The 20,058-nt window shown below is 36.1% G+C and overlaps 1 protein-coding gene across 17 annotated transcripts in view; it reads left to right on the top strand.

The window, feature by feature from the left end:
- tfap2d (transcription factor AP-2 delta (activating enhancer binding protein 2 delta)) overlaps positions 1-20,058 on the top strand; it is a 113,645-nt gene that overhangs the window by 30,430 nt on the left and 63,157 nt on the right. For 9 of the 17 annotated variants that reach the window (XM_048207751.1, XM_048207747.1, XM_048207752.1 and 6 more), the window contains 4 exons: positions 1,194-1,246; positions 4,214-4,250; positions 5,677-5,779; positions 15,369-15,504. The gene's annotated coding sequence lies outside the window, so the exon portion shown is untranslated. Of the gene's footprint in view, positions 1-1,193; positions 1,247-3,169; positions 3,712-4,213; positions 4,251-4,761; positions 4,824-5,676; positions 5,780-15,368; positions 15,505-20,058 lie in introns of those variants that run through there. The other 8 variants (XM_048207753.1, XM_048207749.1, XM_048207748.1 and 5 more) reach the window with 7 other exon arrangements.

Genomic DNA, 20,058 nt, shown 5'->3' with positions numbered 1-20,058 from the left:
CCCATAGACTTTCATAGTATTTTTTTTATCCATATCAAGGATGTCATTGGGGTCCATCAACTCTTTGGTTACCCATATTCTTCAAAATATCTTCTTTTGTGTTCAGCAGAAGAAACAAATTCATACAGGTTTGAAACAACTTGGGAGTGAGTAAATGATGACAGAATTTTCATATTTCATTGAACTATTCCTTTATTCCTACATGTTTTTCTTTCCTGTGTTAAAGTATTTCCTGTTAAAACAGGAAGTTTGGTTGGAATATGTCGAAGAGCCCTTTTTTAAAAAAATAGCCATCGCTGTTTGCAAAGCTTTTCTGGAGCTCAAACAGTAGAGCATGCTAGCAACACCAAGAACATGGCTTCGATACCCAGGGAATCTGGTTTTAGTTCAGCATGCAAATGTGTAAAATTATGTTAAAACTTATAGTTAAGCTCTTCTAAACATGCCCTTTCTGTTAAAACACCAAGCAACACCAATTCAATTCCCAGGAAATGCATCACGTCGCTTTGCCTAAAAGTTTGTCGAATGCATAAATGCATAGATTTTCATTGTGAATGTTGACTGTACTGTTTGTTTTGCAGGCGACAGGCTGATGACAAACTACATTTCCCATAATTCCCTGTTTCAGCTCAAGAAAAAAGTTGCTTTCAATGCTCAATTATTTTGTAGAGAATAAAAATAGACACAAATGAATCAACTGTTGACACACATAGTAGCCTACAGAGCTATAAAAAGCTTAGATAATTTGGCGAGAAAAGTTTGAGTTCATATTGATATCTGACTTTTGATTGCACACTTGGTATCTTGGTATATTTGAAAACAATGTGAGACTTTATTGAGAAACTTATAAGTTTTGAATTAGCTTTCAGTTTTAATTTTAGTAATTTTGTCATGTGCTTTTGTCATTTTAATTTAACTATGTATATATATATATATATATATAGCTTTAATTTATTTTAGTTTTAGTAATTTTATAACTTTTTAGAAAGGTTTTTAACTCGTATTTATATTTTATTTCAACTTTATTTCAGTTACCAAAAATGTTAATAGTTTTAGCTAACAATACCAACACTGTGCTCCAGTTGCTCTCTATTGAATTTCATTTCTGTGTAAGAGAAACGGATATTATTATCTCATGAAATTCATACTATGAAATTTGGTTATGTCGCTCATAAATGCATGTTTCTCCACAGGATGAGCTCTGGGGCTTGGGTTTGTGCTGTGGTTGAGCTGGTAAACCCATGAGGTGAGCAGATCCTAACCCCTGACATGCACGAGAGACACTTGTTTATCTACTGATCTGTCTGTGAGCTTTAAGAGAGCGTCGTTTGAGAAACGCACTGGATTGTGATCTTAAGCAAGTAGTTTTTATGAGATAAACACAGGATTTCCTCAAACCCAACAAGGCTGATTTTAAAAATCTTTTTGACTGTCGATTACAGAGATCTTAAATATTAATAGACAATCCAACAGTAAAATGTCTCCTTGAGGAAATCTAAGCTCTCGTATAAAGGCCTAAAGAGATCCTTTAATTCACATCTTGATATTCTTCCTTATTTTAGACAGACTGTCTCTGAAATCTACCCTACATCACAATGTTCGCTTTGTTCGCTTTACAGGAAAACTCAGGCACAAACATGTACTGTAGATGGGGACAAATTGATTTAGCAGTAAATCCATCCAATAAGCACATGCACTCATTATTTAGTAATTTGGGGCTTGTTTAGACTAGCATCTATTGCTCCTAATCAGGTTAAGTGGTTTAAACAACCCCCAAAATGTGTTCCTATGTGTTAAACTTTAACACATAAGTGGCTTTTACATTTAGCAGACAGTTTTTTCCAAAGCATTCAAGGAATACGTTTTTCCAAAGTTCATGCATTCCCTGGGAATCGAACCCATGATGTTGCCATTGCTAGTGTCATGTTTTACTGTTTAAGCTACAGAAATGCTGTGTTATGGCACCATTGTATGTGCAACAGAACTGATGCCTTAAATTATGCAACTTTTTTCAGATATGGTGTCCTTTTACTTTTCTAAGTGATCAGACTTATGATATTTGCCTGGTGAACAATAAAAGAAGTGAAAAATTACACAGACTCATGATCCACGTTCACAGCAGCAGAATACGGTTGTCAGTCCTGTATTTGAATCCTTAAAGTGTTAGTTCACCCAAAATTGAAAATAATGTCATTTATTCCTCACCCTCATGTCATTCTACACCCGTAAGACCTTTGTTCATCTTCAGAACACAAATTAAGATATTTTGATTGAATCCGATGGTGAGGACTTTATAGACAGCAATGCCATTGTAACTCTCAAGATTCATAAAGGTACTAAAACCATATTTAAAACAGTTCATGTGAGTTCAGTGGTTCAATCTTAATATTATAAAGCAACGAGAATACTTTTTGTGTGCCAAAAAAACAAAATGCCGACTTTTCAACAATATAGTGATGGGTAGATTTCAAAACACTGCTTCGGAGCTTTACGAATCGAATCAGGGTTCGGATCTCCTATCAAATGGCTAAACTGCTGAAATCACATGACTTTGGCGCTCCGAATCACTGATTCGACTCATAAAGCTCTGAAGCAGTGTTTTGAAATTGGCCCATCACTATATTGTTGAAAAGTCGTTATTTTGTTTTTTTGGCACACAAAAAGTATTCTCATCGCTTTTTAATATTAAGGTAGAACCATTGAACTCACATGAACTGATTTAAATGTGTTTTAGTACCTTTATGGATCTTGAGAGTTATAATGGCATTGCTGTCCTGTCTATAGAGTCCTCACCATCGGATTCAATCAAAATATCTTAATTTGTGTTCTGAAGATGAACGAAGGTCTTACGGGTGTAGAACAACATGAGGTTGAGTAATAAATTACATTATTTTCATTTTTGGGTGAACTAACCCTTGAAGCCTTGTCTGTGAAACTGGGGGATGGTGTCCTTTTACTTTTCTAAGTGATCAGACTTATGATTTTTGCCTGGTGAACAATAAAAGAAGTGAAAAATTACATAGACTCATGATCCACGTTCCCACAGCAGCAGAACGGTTGTCATTCCTGTATTTGAATCTAATACGGTTATGTTCGGACACGGTTATTATATTATATACGGTTATTTACGGGAGTGACTCACACCCGTACATTTTCAGGACTCGCAACCGCACTCTCCGAAACCCCGCGCTGTGTGAACGGAACCGCACTGGACAACTAGTTGTCTGTCACGTCATACTGTGCGAGAAAGAGGGATTTCGTGTGTGTGGTTTCACTTTCGGTAACTTACCGCGACGGAGATGTGAGCTTTGTGTCATCTGAAGGTTTTAGATCCAATCACTATCCTCCACCGAAGCCGCTCCTTTCAGTTTTGTTTTGTTTATGCGCGACTCAAAATGGCGCGTCATGCGCGAGACACTGCAAGGACGTTAGACGCTAGTGCGATGGTTAGCCTAAATGCGTCCAGCTAGCGCGTTTACATCGAAGCTTCTGTCGGTTAATTCAGATTAGACGGATGAGTGGCTCAGTTGGACTCTTATTGTGTCAAAAAGTGATAAGACTTAAGTTTTATGGACGTCGCCATCTTTGATATTACTGCACTGTTACTGGAAAGAGTATACGGGCTTGACTCTCGTTGAACGTTAATACAGACCGTATTCGAGACGTTACTGTAAGATGCTGTGTGAACGGGACATTTCCAGACTCACACCTGTTAGTAAATGCGTTTGTCAATCCCAAAAATTGACAGTTTGAATGCATTGAGAGGGACTTGAGACCTATCTTTGTAGGTCACGTGTGAACAGGACATGATTTTAAAGCGATTGAGGAATGTTTATCTCCAGTGATCTACACTGAGGAAAGAAATGTTGTCAAATTGGACAATTGCTGAACAAATTAGCATCTCTCCATCTGAGCAGATGAAGAAATGACTTGATAAATTATAGAATACAGCATAAATTCTCTTACTATCTTACTGTATTTCCAGTTTTAATACCAATTTGTTGCTGATGTGTGAATGATATCAATATGTATGAAAGAAAGTTGTTGCATGTGTTAATATGTGGGCATTTTTACTGTGAAAGTGTTTAAAGAGACTTAAAGAGATGACAATTTTGTACTTTCGTGTGTTCCAAATCTTTTATTCTGTCAAACAACCCCATTGAAATTCTATTGTATGGATATTTTTAAAAAATAATTATTTTATGTTCCACAGAAGAAAGAAAGTCATACAGGCTTGGAACGACATGAGGGTGAGTAAATGATCACTGAATGTAAATTTTTGGGTGAACTGTCTCTTTAGGGGACTTAGAAACCATTCACAGCTCACATTTTCCTCCGAAAATTTAACAAATGTACTGTTGGCATGTGTATTTTTATGCACTATATAAAGTGTGAGATATTAGACATTCAGATGCTGCGATTGTGGAGTCAAGGTCTGAACCCTCCCTCGACAGACGCTCGCTCTGCATATGTCATTAGCATAATGAGCACACGCATAATTTACAGTTTATTTAACTTTAATTAACACAACTACAAATAATAAAATGAATAATAAATAGCTGGCTAGAATTTAATTTCCTGATGTAGAGCTCTTTTTTTTTTTTTTGCTTTGACTTTTTAGGTTTTTTTAAGGAATTGTTTGGTCCCATCCACCAAAATGCGTGCACACACACACACACACACACCTTTATGTGCTATATTGCACTGTTCTCTCCTGCATGTAAGATTTATTCTCACATGTATCTTTAATTCTTCCATCAGAGCAGAGTGCTGTTTGAGCTGAGAGGGAGGCAGGCGGCTCAAAGCAGACGTGTCAAACCAAAGTAACAACCTTAAAAAACGATTTCTCATCAAATTAGGCTGCAGTCCCATGTCCCACGGTACCTCAAATAAAAAGCAACCATCAATTATGGATATGACGCTCCTTCCTGACTGCAGTTATATATATAAATGTGTGTGTGTGTGTGTAGCATTTAGAGTCTCTCACTCATATTAGCTGCAGCTCCTCCCAGGTGTGCTGCTGAACATTTAATGACGTCCTCAGGGCAAAACACTTAAGGGTTAACCAGTCCGCAACAGCCCAGAAACACACTCACACACACACACACACACACACTCACACTAACTCCCTTAGACACAAATTGACCCCTCTAGCTTCCTTGGGTCAGTTTTCCCTGGATTGGATATCAGTAGGAAACTCAGTTTCAACAGATTCTTCTCAACCACAGACTCCATAACTGAGGCCTTCTTGGATAAATCAAGAAGGTTATTTTCAGACACTGCTGTTTATTCGGATCATATTCATAGCTGGTGATCCACACAAATCTGCATTTATTGTAGTAAATGGACAGAAAACACTGCGATTAGCTGTGTGGAAAACAGAAAGTTTAGACCAGTTTCCTATATTAAGTACATTTTCATTCCCTATTGTCTTATTATAAAATATTAAAATCACAATTTCACGACCAATCATACTGTTTTTTTTTAAATAAAAATATGACGCAGTCATGAATTTAAAATAATTTCCCTATTTCTAAAATGTAATTATTTATGTTTCTTCTTTTTTTTTTCTTTATTTAATTAAAACTAACAAAAAACTATTATTTTTAAATTGATTTATAATCATAGTTATGTTTAAGTTTTAATATCACTTTCCATTCTGTTTTCTCTTTCCAGTCTTGTAAAATCATTTTAACAAACAAAAGCCAGTTCCTGTATGATGTCATCCTACAGGAAGTGACATCATTTTGGAGGGAAATCGACAGCAGCGCAAATATCGGTGAGTATTAGCAGTGGATTTGATGAATTCTGTGATGTTAGTTGGTTTGTCTTGCTTGCAATAGTATTTGATACTGTCAGAATGTCTAAAGATGGTTTAAAAAATCAAAATGATCAAGTTGACATGCAAGTTAACTGTCAGTCCTTCAGTGAAGAATAGTTTTAATTAACTTATAGTTATATTAGTTAAGCTATAATTAAAGTTTAAGAGCATAACCGGAACACTCAAATAATACTACTTAATTTACTTTGTTAAAATGAGCAAAATCAACACAATTTTTGAACATTTTGTGAACATAATTTCATTATGTTTATTTGTAAAATGGATTGGGAAAATGCATTTTAACAATTAATTTATACTAATAGCTATAAAGTGTTTTGGAGTAAAGGTAAAGGCTTGTCAGTGTTTAATGTTCAATCTCTGTTATATTTATGAGTTTTTGTGGCTACTCATCCCATGCATTTCACATATTAAGAAAACGTTAGTCATGTTTAAAATGGTTAATGTGCCATTTCTACCTAGTAGTTCAATAAAAGAGTTTCATTTGGATTTTATTCTGTTTACTTGATTTAGTTAGCTTTTCACTACACAAGATATTTAAACAAAACATTTCTTGAAATTGTACAAAATTAAATGTGAAAAGTTTCTCAAATTTAATTTGTTTATCTGAACCAATTTTTATTTTTATTTTATTTTATTTTTATTTTTTTTAATTTTTTTGAGAATGGCCCAGCTGGTTTAGATGTGCGGTGCTAGTCTGTTACTGGCACAAGTTGGTTAAGTTGGTTATTGTTGCAAATACTTGCCTACTTACCGTAACTACCAACATGATGGATTTAAGCTGGTCACTAGCTGGTGTTACTCGGCCGAGTGAAGATTACAGTAGTTGATTAGACGCTGATTCTCTTAGACACAAACAGACCGTACAAGCTGATCTTAGTCTCTGTCGTGCATTTTTCAAACTTCACCAGTTTTCAGGTTTTTATAAACATCTGCATCAGAGGTCCCATGAGGGCAGGGGCATCCAGGAAAGACCAGAACACACACATTCGCACACACACTCCGCTTGGCGTGGCCGCCCCCCTTTCCATGCTTCCTTCCGCCTGAGTTTCCATAGCAGCATGCAACGGCCAATCAGATGGCAGGGCTGTAGCGCAGACTGGCAGATTTGAGCGCCTGACGCTGACACGGCCCGTCACCGTGGAAACCCCCCCAGGCACTGTAGCAGTGGGGGGGTGGGGGGGTGTCTGGGTGAGCTGGATGCTAAATGGCCTGCTGTCTGTCAGAGTGTACCCATCATCCTTTGCACGAGTTCAGTGTTTTTAGTGTGTCACGATGAGCATTTGAGTGACATTTCACATAGTGAACAATATTTATGTAAGTAGTTTTGAATCATTCTGTAAATGTGTAGAAATCTGTCTGGGAAAAAGCTCTGTCTCAACTTGTGTATTTGATGAATTGGTGAATCTTATGAAACCTGTCAAGATCATGTACAGCTCGTGTTTCACCCCCCAAAAAACAAAGAATTTATGAATAATTTGCTTATTTTAAGGACCATTCAGGTCAATATTTTCATGAGGGCTAAACATTTTCCATAATACAAAAATAAACTTCTAAAATTGTAATTATTATTTTTAAAAAATCATTATACTACAGTAGTTTGGACTGTAATACAGTAAAAAAAATAGAATATAATGACAACCATCATAAGAATAAAAATTCAAAACATTTTCAAATTATGGAATTGGGAATTTGATAATTAAAATAGGTAGGAAGCCTATTTAATTTCTAGGGAAATTAAGCATATTTTCTCTAAATTTTTATTACTATGATGCAAAAAATCTCATTCTCATTACTGTAATTATTAAATATATATTGGTATATATATGTAGTATTTTTGTTACATTCTTAATGTTGCAGATTCTAATGAAAATTTTCACTGAGAAAAATGCAACCAAAAAGTCAGAAGTAAAAAATATCGAGATGCATTACAGTAATGAGAATTTGGGGTCAAAATGTGGTTAACTGTCATGAAAGTAATGTAAAAAAATCTTACGGGTCCTTAAAACAGGCTTCATTTTATTTACGAAAAATGTCATTTCTTACCGTTTTATATTGGTTTTTGGCTTAAATGTGACCTGGATATGATTTCATGAGATGCACAGGACTAGATACATGTATGTATGTATGAGAGTGTGTGTGCGGGGGGGTCTCGGGGATGGCAATAATGTCAGTTTTTCAGGTGATTGAGGCATCGTGCCATTTCACCGGTTTTGTTTATACACGGCACTCGTCTCTCTGCCAGCATCACTCTCAGCTTATCCCCATCTCTCTGTCATTCCCTATACATCTCCTCAGCTCTATACGTTCACTCTATATCCGTCTGCGGAGCACAGCTCGCCTGCATTAATTCAACTCGGCTTCATTAAACCTGACCACTGGAGAATAAGAGTCGTTCTTGTTTCTGGCCATGAACCGCAGTGTGTGTGTGTGTGTGTCCCTCCGTCTGAGTGTGTGAGGAAGACCGAATTAGTGTTTGCATTTATGTGAGGATTGAGAAAATAATTCATGTGGATACAGTAGGAATGTGTGCTTGAGTGTGTGTGTTTGGCTCTTGGCAGCTCATTACAGCTCAGCAGGTAATTGGCCAGACAGGTCGCCCCAAGGAACCCTGGGAACAGAGCTGGGGGGCAGGAAATGAGCAGTGACCGCAGTAGACCACTCGAACACTGAGTGTGTGCGTGAGTGTCATGACCACGCTGTTAATCGTACGGTTAGCGTTAACTAACCCGAGTGCAACCTCCGCAGTGACACTAACAGACCTGTCTGCCAGATCTACACATGCATATCATACTGTCTTAAAAATGCGCGCACGCACTGTTTTTGATCGCTAGAAATCAATTTTGCACTGATGTTCAGTAGGCTAGGGGTGTAACGGCACACAAATGTTATGATTCGGTAAGAACCTAGGTTTTGAAGTCTCAGTTCAGTGTGTTTTCGGTACAGCAGGAGGAAAACACAAAATAAAATTGCTTTTTTTCTTCTTAATTAAAGAGGACCTATTATGCCCCTTTTCACAAGAGGTAATATAAGTCTCTGGTGTCACCAGAATATGTCTGTGAAGTTTCAGCTCAAAATACCCCACAGATCATTTATTATACCATGTTGTGAATGCCCATTTTTGAGTGGAAGGAAAAACATGCTGTTTTCGTGCATGTGTCTTTAAATGCAAATGAGCTGCAGCTCTCCGCCCTGCTTCCCAGAAGAGGGGCGGAGCCTGTACAGCTCTTGCCTCAGATACTCTGCCAAAAACATCTGTTTGGTTTTGATTATCATCTCTATCGCGGCCACGCTCATAACTGTTTAAACTTCTCATATATGGTTTTCTGAGTGTACACATCCGAGCTGGGTGTCAGACGGCGCGTCCTGTGAGTATTAAACTAACTTCTCTTACACGTCTTATTGTACTTAAAGGGTTTGTTCACCCAAAAATGAAAATTCTGTCATTAATTACTCACCCTCATATCGTTCCACACCCGTAAGACCTTCATTCATCTTCAGAACACAAATTAAGATATTTTTGAAAAAGTGCTTCGGAACATGTATCAAACTGACACGTGATTTCAGTAAGTGAGGCTTCATTACATCATAAGTGTTTCTAAATTTCAATGGTTCACCACTGGGGGGCGTGACTTTGGCAGTTTGAAACACAATCCGAACCAGTGATTCGAAACAAAAGATTCGTAAAGCTTCGAAGCTTCATGAAGCAGTGTTTTGAAATCACCCATTACTAGATATTGTTTAATAAAGTCGTTATTTTGGTTTTTTTTGGCGCACAAAAAGTATTCTCATCACTTCATAACATTAAAGGTGCCATCAAACGTTTTTTTTTACAAGATGCAATATAAGTCTAAGGTGTCCCCTGAATGTATCTGTGAAGTTTCAGCTCAAAATACCCCATAGATTTTTTTAATAAATTTTTTTAACTGCCTATTTTGGGGCATAATTAGAAATGCGCCGATTCAGGTTGCGGCCCCTTTAAATGCTCACGCTCCCCGCCCACGGAGCTCGCGCTTGCCTTAAACAGTGCATAAACAAAGTTTACACAGCTAATATAACCCTCAAAATGGATCTTTACAAAGTGTTCGTCATGCATACTGCATGCATGCTTCCGATTATGTGAGTATTGTATTTATTTGGATGTTTACATTTGATTCTGAATAAATTTGAGGCTGTGATCCGTGGCTAACGGCCAATGCTACACTGTTGGAGAGATTTATAAAGAATGAAGTTGTGTTTATGAATTATACAGACTGCAAGTGTTTAATAATGAAAATAACGACGGCTCTTGTCTCCGTGAATACAATAAGAAACAACGGTAACTTTAACCACATTTAACAGTACATTAGCAACATGCTAATGAAACATTTAGAAAGACAGTTTACAAATATCACTAAAAATATCATGTTATCATGGATCATGTCAGTTATTATTGCTCCATCTGCCATTTTTCGCTATTGTCCTTGCTTGCTTACCTAGTCTGATGATTCAGCTGTGCACAGATCCAGACATTAATACTGGCTACCTTTGTGTAATGCCTTGAACATGAGCTGGCATATGCAAATATTGGGGTCATACATATTAATGATCCCGACTGTTATGTAACAGTAGGTGTTATGTTGAGATTCGCCTGTTCTTCGGAGGTCTTTTAAACAATTGAGATTTATATAAGAAGGAGGAGACAATGGAGTTTGAGACTCACTGTATGTCATTTCCATGTACTGAACTCTTGTTATTTAACTAGGCCACGGTAAATTCAATTTTTAATTCTAGGGCACCTTTAAGATTGAACCACTGTAGTCACATGAACTGATTTAAATATGTCTTTAGTAGCTTTCTGGGCATCTGAAAGTGTTAATTATCTTACTGGCAATGGAGGCCTCACTGAGCCATCGGATTTCATCAAAAATATCTTTATACAAAATATCTTTTGACAAAAATTTGTGTTTCGAGGATGATCGAAGGTCATACGGGTGTGGAACGACATGAGGGTGAGTAATTAATGACAGAATTTTCATTTTTGGGTGAACTATCCCTTTTATCTGTCAAATATACATAAGGTTATGTCAAAAACACACAAAGTTGGTTATGTCTGTGAACATAAACGAGTAAAGAAATCACATGCGTATATTAGATCTGTGAAATAAAGTGACAGCAGCATAATATACAGTACCTACTGCTATATGTATGTTGTCAATATGAACCGAACAACAAAAGAAAAACAGAAAATCACTCACTGCTCTTAATTAAATAACTTTAGTAGCTTTAATAAGAATACATTTCTTATTTGCTGTTAAATGCTCTGGCAAGGAGATAAACATGGCGAACTGTATACAGCTCACTCAGGGGCAGAGCTAAAATAATAGGGCAGATTCCATCAGTAGTCATGGGTGGGGCTCTTGCATAAGAGCGTAATCTGGAACCGCTTGTTTGGAGAGACTGTTTATGATTTATGGGGATTACAAAAAAGGAGTTAGTGGAGTTTTACCATTATAGGATGGTTGTTAACACACTGTGGATACACATCTGTGTTTAAACACCTTATACTTACTATATATTTAAACAGTGCTTTACTGAGCAAACTGTCTTTAGATTAAAAATCTGTCAATACTGCTGCAACCGGCTGCAAAACACTCTTCGTTCTGCATTTTATAGTGCTGTTGTGAATGGGGAAGAGATTTGCTTCCACTGTTGGATGCAAAGTATTTTTAACAAAATGTATATTTTACTCAGAATTATTGCGCTCACATTTTATTGTGCTTCATCTGTTAGTCACATGCATGCACCGGTGCTTCTTTAGTGAAGTCTGTGAAGTTTAACGGAGACTCTCTTGCTGTCAGAATGATCCTTTATATACAAAATGGAAATACTGGTGTGATTTTGAACAAGTAATTATTACACGACTGCTAAAAAAGTATGTTCTATATAGTATGAGTGTGTGTAGTATGAATCTGGACGTACTACATTCGCCATGTTGTCATTATCATGTGACCTAAACAGCGTCAGTTGCGTCGCTTCATTGCCATTCACAAATTCTCTCCTGTGGCCTAATGGGATAGTAAAGTGTCCATCGTATACACACTTCAGAATCTCACCAGAAGTAGTATACAATCCAGGTACTTTACTCTTTTTTGAGTACTGTGAATTCAGACATACTACTTTTGTCACATACTGTTTTTCACAAACTATATAGTAGGGAAGTATGCGATTTCGGATACAGCCGCACAGTGGTTAAAATAACGCTGCATTCGTTTGGTAGCCTATGCATGCGTGCCGAACCAAAAGACCTGTATCCAGAATGTTTAGTGTGTGATTGAGAGCATTATTGTATATCACAGTATGCTGAACTTTGTGTTGTGCACTTGTTAAACTACTTTTCTCATGAAAGAGCTTGAGGGTCGTTCACACTGACATCGATTTGCAGCGACAAAACCACTGCAAGTCATTAGTTTTCACCGCATTGGAGATTTGAGGCGACGTGCGCGACAGCAACTGTTAGCAGTGCAACAAATATGAGCTAACTTTAGTTTAAGCAAATAAATGCTGATGAGATTTGGCAACTGCAAATGGGAGTTCACATGATCTGCTGTCTGATGCAGTTGGATACCACAAGTGGAGTAGGAACGGCTATTAAAACCAGTCAAACAGAAACCTCATATAATTTAATCGCTGTCCAATAGCTTTTATCCAAGGAGATATTTTGATTTGTCTTGACTTCTTTACTGGGTCTGCTTGATTGTGATTTTTTTTTTTAAATATATATTTTTAAATGTTTTATATGTTTATATATGTTTTGAGTCAGTAAGAAAAAAAAAATTGTACTTAAATAAGTACTTTTATTCAGCAAGGATGAATTAAATTGATCAAAAGTGACAGTAAAAGCATTTATAATGTTACCAAAGAAATATATTTTTAAGTAAATGCTGTTCTTTTGAACTTTCTATTCATCAAAGAATCCTAAAAAAATGCATCACAGTTTCCACAAAAATATGAAGCAGCACAACTGTTTTCAACATTGATAACAATAATAAATGTTTCCTGAGCAGCAAATCAGCATATTAGAATGGTTTCTGAAGGATCATGTGACACTGAAGACTGGAGTAATGATGCTAAAAATTCAGATTTGATCACAGGATGTATTTTGGATCAAATAAATGGTGCAAATAAGAGACTTCTTTCAAAAACATTTAAAAAATCTTACCAAACTTTTGAAGTGTGTATTTGTGGGTGACTTTTATAATGAAATCAAACAAATCAAATAAAAACAATAAGAAGTTTCATTTTTCATGACGAAAATGAGGCCTATTTAAAGGACCATTAAGATTTTTTGCACTATGATATTATTTTCATGTCAATTAAATTCTCGTACATTATATGCAATGCTCTCATGCTCATTTCTGTAACACAGTATGGTCACAATTACATAAAAATCAGCATAATTTTAAAGTCTGTATGATGAATATTTACAATTGTACTTATGCAAATTAAATAATACATCTTTTTTCATTACATTCATGAGAATGAGATTTTTCCCCCTACATTAAATTAATGAAAATTGTCATTTTTAGTATAACAGTAATGGTTCTGATTTTGGTCTGAATCATGAGATTCAGTTTGCATGTTATTCACCCTTTGGCCCAGTTTAGCATACTAACATCATTTGAACTGTAGTTTTTTTGGCATGTGTTCTTTGGAAATATCACGGTACATCTTGTTAATGTTGAGAATGAAATTGCATCACTAATAATGGAACATGATTGCATTGACTGGCATGTCATGCTAAAGCTTCAGTTATATGTGTAAATATTCAGATGGCCTGTGAGAAATACCTGCTTAGATGTTGAATAAGCATCTGAGAGTTCACCAAAACTATCAATAGTTCAACTACAAATTTAGTTGTTTTCTTGCTTGCTTTGAAATCAGTTTAAAGTGCTCTGAAACGCCTTCAGGCATGTGATTTGAAGGTCAGGGAGGTGTAAAACTAAAAACAGCCAAAAAAAAAAAAAAAAAAAGTACAATAAACCAAAGTCAGATTTTTAGAAAATGTTATGAAGTGTCTTTGGTTTATTGCAGGTCATTATTAAACCGCTTCTAATTAGCTGGCCTGTTTATGTCTCACATTGAATGGGAGAGTGACGTGTGAAGTTATGTGGCGGTGAGAATGAGATAATAGCGCCGCTGAGAGACCGCGGAGGGTGACGGCTTCACATTTAATGAAGTTGAACGGCTCTCGCCCCGGGTCATTTGACTGGGTCATTGTGCTCGTATGTTAATGTGGTTAATTAATAGGAGTGTGAGAGGAGCTGCTCTCCTGTGTGTGTATGTGTGTGGGATATATATCCTGGGGCAATGAGGTCGAGCTGTAGTTTTGGGAATGACTGGTGGTGAGTAGTTAAACTCAGGTAGAGACTTGGCTTAAATTAATGCATTCTGTGTGTGCATGTGTGTGTCCTTTTCCACCGGTAATGAGAGTTCCAGTTTTTCAACAATGCATTATTAGAATTCAATCCTTAGTTTATTGGCTAGAAAAAGAATATATTTTTTAAAAAGAATACTTTTTAAATTACAACACTTTTTAAATGTTTTAATTAGTTTATTTTTTTATATATTAATATTTTTAAAATATCTATATTTTTGAAATATATTTAATTATTTTAATGATTTTGAATCCTTAGTTTATTGGCTAGAAAAAATAATATAGTTTTTCAAGTACAACACTTTTTAGATTTTTTTTTTTTTGTATTTATTAGTTTATTTTTTATATTTATATTTTACAATGATTTATATATAGTTCTGAAATATATTTAATGCATTTTATTGAATCCTTAGTTTACTGGCCAGACAAAATAATATATATTTAAAACAATTTTTTTTAAATAAAACACTTTTTAAATTATTTTTAAATGTATGTGCTTAGTTTATTTTTAATTATTTTATACCTTCATATTTTACAAATATTTATCTATACAGTTAGAAATATTTTAATACACATTTTATTGAATCATTAGTTTATTTAAAAGAATGCTTAAACACATTAGTTTATTTTTATATTTTTTTTATATATTCATATCCATCTATATTTTTATAAATATTTTAATACTTCTAATTCTATTTTCATTTAATTAAATCCTTAGTTTATTGGCCAAATTGAACATCTATTTTGAGAATATTTTAAATGTATTTCTCATATTACTACTAATGTTTATATATCTATATTTTGTAAATAAATAAATAAATAAATAAATAAAATTAATACTTAAATTTTTTTTATACTTTTACTTAAGCACTGACAATGTGTTGTTCACAGCAATGTTTAAGTGTGAGGAGATCATATTTTACTACCCTGATCCTAAAAACCTTGGGTTTAATCAAATATATTGATCTGTATATAGAGAGAGTTCATTTGTTGATTTTAGGTCTCTATTGCTTTAAGAAGCAAATGTAAATGTATTTAAATCAGAAGTGTGTCATTTAGTATCACTAAACGGAATTGTAAAACTAACGTTACTGTTTTCAATCATGTTTGCAGGAACTTCTCTCTGCCATTCATAGGCAAAACAGATAGTTCGGCGTCAAATTTAGTTGGGACAGACTCTGCATTAACCTGGGATAAATCAAAGTATTTAACAGCAAAAAATGACACATTTCAGCTTTAAATGAAGCAGGTAAGTGAAATACTCACACACATATACATTTAGCTTATACAGCTAATTCATCACAATTCGGATGCACCCCCAAAAACACACACAACCCATCTTGAGTCTGTTAATATTACTAAGTGCTGTACAGAAATCCACTTTCCATGTGTCCACCCAGATGCTTCAGGCAGAATTCCTGTGCGCGTGTGTGTGGGAGACAGATGTAGAGTGACAGGTTGGGTAGATTGGCCCATGAGCAGTAGTCGCCTGTGGCACTGACATCACACACACATACAACACGCTCACCCTGTCTGTGGGCGATTGTGTGTGTCGAGTGGGAGGATTCGCCACCACACCAAAAAACCACATAATGAAGCCTGACACTGCTGTCAGGAAGAGGGAGGCGTCTGAGCCTTGTGTGGACACGCCCACCAGTTTACTGTAGGCTGAGAGGGAGGGGCCTCACTTAGACCTGCCCACTGACAAACTGTATCTGATAGCTGTGGTGTCGTTCATAGGCCTTTAGACTTGTTTATGAGAACCCCATGAATTGCCATTTGGGACCAATTTTATGCCTGTTTTCTGAGTGAAGTGGTAAAAGACCTAACTGAAGTTGATTCAGAAGTAGAGCAATTTATTATATTTTGATTTAAGTTTACAAATACAAACTATTCTTCTCTTTGAAATAAGAGGTATGGAATAAAATCTGGAACATGTATAAAGAAAGTAAATAATGATTCAATTTGACTTTAAGCTTTGCTTGTGATACAAACATGAATGATTGCCTCAAGTTGTGCAGCTTGTTGTGGATGTGATATTGTTTTTTGTTTTCAGCTGGTAGACGATAAAACATGTGAAAATATACCATAGACCAGAGCCACATCATAGAGACTTTAGGTAACAACCCAGAACACCATAGCAACCGCATAGCAACACACTGGTAACCACTCAAGACACCTTGACAACAGCATGACAACATACTACAGTATATAACACTCAGTACATCTTAGCAACTACATTAGCAACATACTATATAACACTGAAAACACATTAGCAACTGCATAGCAACACCCTGGCAACCACATAGCGATATACAAATGAACCCTCAGAACACCTTAGCTACTGTATAGCAACACCCTGGAAATCCATCAGAACACCTTTGCAACCATATAGCATCATACTATATAACGCTGAAAACACATTAGCAACTGCATAGTAACAGCTTGGCAACCACTCAGAAAACCTTTGCAACTATATAGCACCATTAACACTGAAAACACATTAGCAACTGTATAGCAACACCCTGGCAACCACATAGCGACATACAAATTAACCCTCAGAACACCTTAGCTACTGCATAGCAACACCCTGGAAACCCATCAGAACACCTTTGCAACCATATAGCATCATAATATATAATGCTGAAAACACATTAGCAATTGCATAGTAACACCCTGGCGACCACTCAGAAAACCTTTGCAACTATATAGCACTATTAACACTGAAAACACATTAGCAACTGTATAGCAACACCCTGGCAACCACATAGCGACATACAAATTAACCCTCAGAACACTTTAGCTACTGCATAGCCACACCTTGGCAACCACTCAGAATACCATGGTAAGCACAAAGAAATACAGTATAACCATCAGAACACCTTAGCTACTGCATAGCAACACCCTGGCAACCCATCAGAACACCTTTGCAACCATATAGCACCTTACTGTTTAACACTGAAAACACATTAGCAACTGCATAGAAACACCCTGGCAACCACTCAGAACACCATGGCAAAATACAATATAACCCTTAGAACACCTTAGTTACTGCAGAGTAACACACTGGCAACCTCTCAGAACACCAACGCAAGCACATAGAAATACAATATAACCCTTAGAACACCTTAGGTACTGCATAGCAACACCCTGGCAACCCATCAGAACACCTTTACAACCATATAGCACCATACTATATAACCCTCAGAACACCTTAGCAACTGGATAGCAACACCCAGGCAACCACTCAAAACACCTTTGCAACTGCATAGCAACATAACATTCAGAACACCTTGGGAACCACAAAGCAACACATTGGCATCATGGAATCGAGTTTTGTACAAGTAAAATAAAATGTAGCCTACTAGTTTTTGCATTGCTTAACCCACCTGACCCAAAATTCAGTGTCTCTATGGTTATATGATCTCCGTGGATACAGTGGCAGGTGTTCTCATGGTCTCCATGGTTATCGCTGAGTGGTCTTCAAAATAAAGAGAAAGAGAAAGCTGGAGGAAAGAGCGAATTAGGTAAAGAAGAAGAGAGCGAGGCAGAGGTTGCATGTAGTGCCTGAAACTCGTCCCTGAGCCGGGTTCGAGGCGTCGTGTAAAACCCCTGTCACAGCATCACTGGGAAATACACGGCAAACACACTCACACGCACAATCCGCTGATCAGAGCCCACAGACATGGCCAATTTGCACTTCTAAGCATCTGCCTTAAACCACTGCGTGTGTGCATTTTAAAACACTGTTTCATGAAGCAGAAAATGTACCTGTTAACCTGTTTGACACATCAAAGTGCTTCGCTAATAGCTAAACATTTAGCTTCTGAAATTAGAGTGAACAGCTATCGTAGGGTCTGGATTCAGATATCAGCTGCTGGCCGTTCAGACAAACACACGTATTACACGACTGCTTAAAACATGAGGCCCTTCATGGCTGTTTAATGCTAAATTAAAGCAATAGTTCACCCCAAAATGAACATTTAGTCACTATTTACTTGCTCTCATGTCATTCTAAATTATTTGACTTTCTTTCTTCTGCAAAACACCAAAGGGGAACATATAAAGGCTATTTTACATCCTTTTTTCCATGCACTTACACTGAATGGGAAATTGAGCTTTCAGACATCAAAAAAGATGCAAAAGAACCATAAAAGAATCTTAAAAGTGGTCTAAATGACTCATGCAGTAGTTGCAATGTTTTTGCCACATAAAGTCTTCTCATAATATTTAAGTTGTATGGAACTACACATGTATGGTGCTTGTGTTCTTTTTGAAGCATGAAAGCTTCTGTTCCTATTTATTGTAATTGCATGGGAAACTCATCAAATTGTTTTGTTTAGCCTGAGAAAGATATGTGTTTGGAACAAAGGGTGAATAAATGATGACAATTTTAATTTTAGGTCTCTTTAAGAAAACAAGATTTGCTATCTTCAAAAGAAATTTTGTGTATAACTACACTCTAAAAAATGCTGGGTTAAAAACAACCCAAGTTGGGTTAAATATGGACAGACCCAGCGATTGGGTTGTTTTGAGCCTGTGATTGGGTTAAATGTTTGGTAAATGTTTTTATTTAAGTCGACTATTGCTTAAAAATTACTATATTGCTCACTTAAAATAACCCCAAAATGGGTTGTAAATTAACATTTATTAATCTGTTTAATAAATAATAATTTAATTATAAACATTTATTAAATTGCTTATTAATAAATGTTCGCCTTTTGATTATTACTGTTGCCTCTAGTGATTATGTGTCTGATTTTTAATTTCCAATCTATTTGGTTCATTTTAAGCAAGCCATATAGTAATTTTTAATCAATAGTTGAGTTAAATAAAACTACCCAGCAGGTTGGGTCAAACATTTAACCCAACTGCTGGGTTAAAACAACCTAATTGCGGGGTTTGTCCGTATTTAACCCAACTTGAGTTGTTTTTAACCCAATATATTTTGGAGTGTATCTTTTTTTTGTGATTTATAAACATCCTGCATTTCTCCTCCTATTTTATACAGATGTTTTAGAGGAAGATTAAAAAGCTTTTTATTTTTATCTATGTGCATTTATGTATGTTGAAATATAAGTTTGCTAGTGACGTAGTTACACTACCTTTCAAAAGTTTGGGGTCAGTGAGTTTTTGTTTTTTAAAGAAATGAATACTTTTATTTGGTAAGGATGCAGTAAATCGATTAAAAGTGACAGTAAAGACATGTATAATGTTACAAAAGATTTATTTCCAACATTGATAATATAAGAAATGTTTCTTGAGCAGCAAATCAGAATATTAGAATGATTTCTGAAGGATCATGTGACACTGAAAACTGGAGTAATGATGCTGAAAATTCAGCTTTGATCACAGGAATAAATTACATATGTTGTAGTGGGTAATTGATTCATGAATCAAAGCCCTTGTTCCTGAATTTGTTCATAATATACTGTTTCACTTCATAGAGAACTAGAGAGTAGAATAAGACAGCCTGAGTCTAACCAAAACCTGACCGCATCCAGTCATCCAAACGTCTATGATCAGCCACGGCGCTGTGGCGATCCGACACGTGTGCATATTCCTTTTGTTCTTCGCGGTTCTCTCTCAAACCACCCAAAGCGAGCCGGACAGATTGAGTCCAAACGCTGCGCTGAGGTGTTTAAACGGTTACCTGTGCTTAACACAAAGGCACCGGACTAATTGACACAGACAGCAAGAAAATAGGATCTGTCTTAGAACATCTCTCTTCCACCGGCTCCCTCTTTCTCTCCCTCTTTTCTTCGGACGGATGAAAGGCCATCATTCCATCATGTGTGGTTAG

This window comes from Megalobrama amblycephala, linkage group LG11, assembly GCF_018812025.1.
Source record: "Megalobrama amblycephala isolate DHTTF-2021 linkage group LG11, ASM1881202v1, whole genome shotgun sequence".
NCBI lineage: Eukaryota > Metazoa > Chordata > Actinopteri > Cypriniformes > Xenocyprididae > Megalobrama > Megalobrama amblycephala.
This window is presented reverse-complemented; position numbering and strand designations above follow the sequence as displayed.